Source organism: Myotis brandtii, unplaced genomic scaffold (genome assembly GCF_000412655.1).
Source record: "Myotis brandtii unplaced genomic scaffold, ASM41265v1 scaffold782, whole genome shotgun sequence".
Classification (NCBI taxonomy): Eukaryota; Metazoa; Chordata; class Mammalia; order Chiroptera; family Vespertilionidae; genus Myotis; species Myotis brandtii.
This window is the reverse complement of record NW_005371138.1, coordinates 3,086,220-3,091,224: the sequence shown is the minus strand read 5'-3', so window position 1 is coordinate 3,091,224 and position 5,005 is coordinate 3,086,220. Positions and strand designations below refer to the sequence as shown.

The window sequence follows — 5,005 nt, the reverse complement described above, 5'->3', positions numbered from 1 at the left end:
CTGCTTTTTATTTTCCCACCTCCATCCCCATAGCATCTGCTGCAAATCCCAAATCCCTTGGGAATGGTACTTGGACTCTTTTCCTAGGACCTGCCTGCCACCACCCCCCCTCCCCAAAGGATTACCTTTGCCAATTTAGGTGTGGGAGGATGTCCAGATTTCCTTGAGACCCCACCAAAATCAGCTTCATGAATCCCACTGATACATCTGCTGAAACAATGAAAATAAGGTCATTGGCCTCAGGGACCCTAAGGGTCCACCCTCAGGAAACCCTCTTGGAACACTTGCTCTGAAAGCTAAGTGCTAGAGCTGCCTCAGATTCTTTATGGAAACAAGAAGGTGAAAGAGAAAGAAAAGGAGAAAAGAAGAGTGAAGGGAAGGAAAATATGAGCTAGTAAATAGAACACAACCTACCTTGTCACTTAAATAGATTTCCTGTTTCTTCCTCTCTGAAATAATCACTGAAGTGTTCAACAAAAGCTTACTGAGCACCTACTATGAGGAGAGTGGTCAGGGTGGGTGTCATTAAGAAAGTGATACTTGAGCCAAGCCTTGAAGGAGGTGAGGGCATTATTTCTATGAAACTGACCACCACCACCCCCCTTTTATTTTCACATCCAATAAGATCAGAACCAAATCTGAGGCTCAGTTCTCTAGAGGCCCCTGTGGTCTGCAAATGTGTGGTCTTTTGTCCCTTGGAGAGGCAGGACAAGACAGTGGTTAAGGACACGGGTTTCAACACCAAACTGGACTTAAATACTGGCTCTACCATTTGCTACTTACATGACTTTGGGCATCATATTTAACCTCTCTGAGCCTCAGTTCCCTGTACCTCAAAATGAAAATAATAATAGCACCTGCCTTACAGGGCTCTTCTAAGGATTAAATGAAATAATGTCCATACATTCCTGTGCACACAAGAACTCAGTAAAAATCAGCTGTAATTATTAAGCCTTGGTCTTATCTCTCAAAGCTTATTTACATTTTCCTTGGTCCTGATTCTCTATCCTTACTGACTTTTTAACACTGTTTTATGGTTTCTGCTCTTGTGGTAAACTCCCTCAAATCCTTTGTGGCTTGGGGAAGGTTATAAATAAGCAAGTAAATAAATAAAAATCTAGATAGAGGAACATTTTCACTAAAATAAAACATTTCATTACAATAGAGTGAATTGTGAGGCCAAAAGCAAAAAACGTGGACCCTCTTTTCTAACCATCCATCAGAAACCACCAGCAAGACACTCTCTGGTGACCAGATCATCTTTCTCTTTCCCAAACCCCTCTTCCTCCCTCTATGGAGAGAGGAAATGAGTCACACGAAATGACCCCATAAGCCTAAAGCCTCCCAACCTCACAACGATTTCATTGCTGTGGGTTTCAGAGAACGGCTCCTTCTTCCCCATCAGAGGAGAGAAAGGAGCTGGATGGGGGTTGCTTTCCATGCTGATGGGATTGGGAAAATGGTGCTGGTGCAGAATCTCATTACTGCCATTAACTAGTGAGTGCAGTGGCCATGGGGAAGTCCCTGGGCCTCTCTGGGCCCCAGTTTCCTTGTCAGTAATAATAGTACCTCCTCCTAAGGTGCCTGTGCAGATGAAAGAAGAGAATGAAGGAAAGCAACATGGATAGCATATTGGTAAAGCCCTCAATATATGCTAGACTTTCCTTCCTTACCTGCACCCCAGGGCAACACGCAACGGACTATGGGAATAGGATACTCTTCAATGAGAGGGTGGACAGGCAGGCCCTGAGAAGACTAGTTTAAGAATATCCCTATATGCTCAGAACTCCCTACAAGAAGGGGAAAGATCTTTTTTGAGCTCCTCCTACCTTCTAGGTATATCATCACGCTTCTTCCTCCCCGTAACCCTTGGAGATGAGCATTGTTATCCACATCTGACAGCTGGAACTGGGCTTGACCCCAGAGCACATGGCTAGGAATGCTGGAGAGGCAGCTCTGGCCTTCTGAGGCTGCCTTTATGAAGGGCAAGCACCAGCCTCCACTACAAGACATCGCAGCCACCGCTGATAGAAACCTGTGAGGCCCAGGCCCTCCGGGGGTACCATCGCTGTGATTCTAGAGCTGAATTCAGAGGCTTCCTAAGCCCCTCCCCTCCCCTCCATCAGCCCCCAGGGCCTTCCCAGTTAAGGCTTCCCTGCTCTATAAGCTTTGGTATTCATTCGCTAGGTCTGAATTTGAAACACACGCCCCTCACTTATCAACAGGAGGACCTTGGTAAGTCACATATTCCTTCTTGTTCTGCTTCTGAAAATGAAAACATTCAATGCCTACCTCCCAGGGTTGCCATGAAGATTAAATAAAGCGCTACCTTGAAAACACACAAAACAGTGCTTGGCGCATAGTAAGCCCTCGTTTGTGGTAGCTGCTATGTTACACTGACGCTGTCAGCCTTATGCTGGCTGAGCCACAGAGATGATGCTCTCAAGGGGAGAATGTGTCATTGAGCACTTGCTGACATGCCTACCCACACTTCCATACAGGCTGAATGAGCATCGTGGCCTCGTTATTTGACATTTGATCCTTCTCCTCACCGTGCAGGAAACTACCCGGGAATAACAAGATTTAGCTGGATTCTGTGCCCCTTCTAAGAAAAAAAAAAAAAATCAAGGCCCAGACCGGGGCCTCCCATTCACTGCTTTGATCCACAAACATGTACTGCTGGTCCCTCCTCTGGGAGAGAGAAGACACAACCCTATCCCAGGAGTACACAGTGCACTTGGGGAAAGGGCAAGAAACCGCTGTTACAGCAAACAAAAAGGCATGAGGCCGAGTGTCCCTGGGAAGATGAGGAAGGCTCCACGGAGAAGGAGGTATTTGAACTGGACCTTAAAAATTAGGTGAGACATGGCGGGGAGGCATTCCAGGCTGAAAGCACAGCATGAACAAAGGTTAGACATGTGGGGCTTGTTTAGAGAACAGAGTGGTCTGCTGAGGTAGGAGGCCTGAGAGGCCAGAGCACAGAGTGGAGAGCTGGTAGTGAAGGGCCAGGGAGCCTGAGGGGTAGGGAACACAAAATAAAAACCATGATTGCAATGGAGAAAATGCAGTGGGGAGGGGGCCTGCAATTTAAAATAGGATGATCTCAGAAAGCCTCTTTGAAGTGACATATTTAAGAGATTACAGAGCAAGCCATGTGACTACCTGGGGTAAGTTTTCAGGCAGAGAAAATAGCAGTACAAAGGTCCTGAGGTCACAAAGTGGTTGCCATGTTGGTAATGCATTAAAAAGGCCAGTGTGCCCGACCAGCGTGGCTCAGACCTAAGAACCAAGAGGTCACAGTTCGATTCCTGGTCAGGGCACATGGATGGGTTGTGGGCTAGATCCCCAGTGTGGAACTTGGGGATCAATGATTATCTCTCATCACTGATATTTCTCTCTCTCCCTCTCCCTTTCTCTCTCTGAAATAAAAAAAAACTTAAAAAAAAAAAAAAAGACCAGTATGACTGAGCTGTTAAGATTAGAAAGTTAAAAGGAAGCCAGCTCATGAGAGGCCTTGCCGGCCGTTATAGGGGCTCAAGCTTTCACTTGTATGATTTCTAGTAAAGGAGCAATGTGATCTGACTTATGCTTTAAAAGGATGGCTCTGACTGCTGTCTAGAGAATCAATGGCAAGGGGCCAAGGGTGGAAGCAGGGAAACCAGTAAGGAGGCTGTTGTGGACAACCAGGCAAAAGAGGATGATGGCTAGAGATTTCCCCGTGTAAAAACAGAGCTTAGAATCCCCGAACTGTGCAGCCCAACACTTAAAATCCTATATAATAAAGGCCTAAAATGCTAAGTGTCCAACCATTCATTTGACCGTTTGACCAGTCGCTATGACCACAAGGGGGCAGATGCTCCCACCAGTAGGTTAGCTTGCTGCTGGGGTCCGGTGATCAGGACTGGGTGAGACAGGCCAGACATGCTCTGGAGCCCTCCCCAAGTTCCTCCCTGGCCCCGATCATGCACCAGTGGGTCCCTCAATCATGCACCAGTGGGTCCCTCCGCATGGCCTGTGCCCTCTCGAAATCTGGGACCCCTTGAGGGATGCCAGAAAGCCGGTTTCAGCCCGATCCCCACAGGCAAGGCCGAGGGACCCCACCAGTGCACGAATCCATGCACTGGGCCTCTAGTGAAAAATAAAAAACAATGGCCCTAGCTGGTTTGGCTCAGTGAATAGAGCGTCAGCCTCTGGACTGAAGGGCCGGGGTTCTATTCTGATCAAAGGCACCTACTTTGGTTGCAGGTTCCCCAGCCCTGGTCGGAGTGTGTGCAGAAGGCAACCAATCACTGTGTCTCTCTCACATTGATGTTTCTCTCTGTCTCCCTCTCTCCCTTCCACTCTCTCTAAAAACCAATGGAAAAATATCCTCCGATGAGGATTAACAAATAAATAAATAAAAATAAAAAACACTGGAACCTCCGGCCAATGGGGTCTGCCTGGGGGATGTGGAATTATGGGCAGCTCCTTGCCTGCCCCTGGTGCCCAGGATAAAGTCAATACAGGTGTGGGTCCCGAAACCCGTCAGGAGGGCTAGAACTGGAAGAGGGATGTCCTGCTCCCCAGAGACTGCACAGGGAAGGGTGGAGAGGAGGGTGCCACCTCCCAGCCCTGGAGCGCGTCCTGGGCACCGGCACTGTGTGCGCTCGGGTCTGCAACCTCTCCGCCTGTGCAGGTGTGGGCATCCTGTGAGCATCTGGTGGGGAGCCCACAGCACCCCTCCCCCAGCTCTGATCCCTTTGTCTCACTTCCCCCTATTCCCATCTGTCTGCCTGTCCGTTCCCCACCGGTTTCGGCGCTCACGACCCCGCCGGGGTCCCTCTGGCGGTCGCCGTAGCTGCGCAGCCCAGGCCTGGGGCTCCGGAGAGGAGAAAATCATGAATGAAATGGATGCGGTGCTCCGGTCTCCCCGCCCTCCGGGTCCAGGCAACCTCAGCGCGGGGGCGGTGCCTGCGGGGACTCCGAGCCGAGTCGGGGAGAGAGGAAGCCCGGACACGCGGATCAG

At 49.4% G+C, this 5,005-nt stretch overlaps 1 protein-coding gene across 2 annotated transcripts in view; it reads left to right on the top strand.

The window, feature by feature from the left end:
- The first annotated feature begins 4,616 nt into the window (after positions 1 to 4,616).
- The window catches only part of PTPN5 (protein tyrosine phosphatase, non-receptor type 5 (striatum-enriched)), a 45,657-nt gene continuing 45,268 nt past the window's right edge, over positions 4,617 to 5,005 (top strand). For both annotated transcript variants that reach the window (XM_014530952.1, XM_014530949.1), the window contains exon 1: positions 4,617 to 4,620. The gene's annotated coding sequence lies outside the window, so the exon portion shown is untranslated. The remainder of the gene's footprint in view (positions 4,621 to 5,005) is intronic.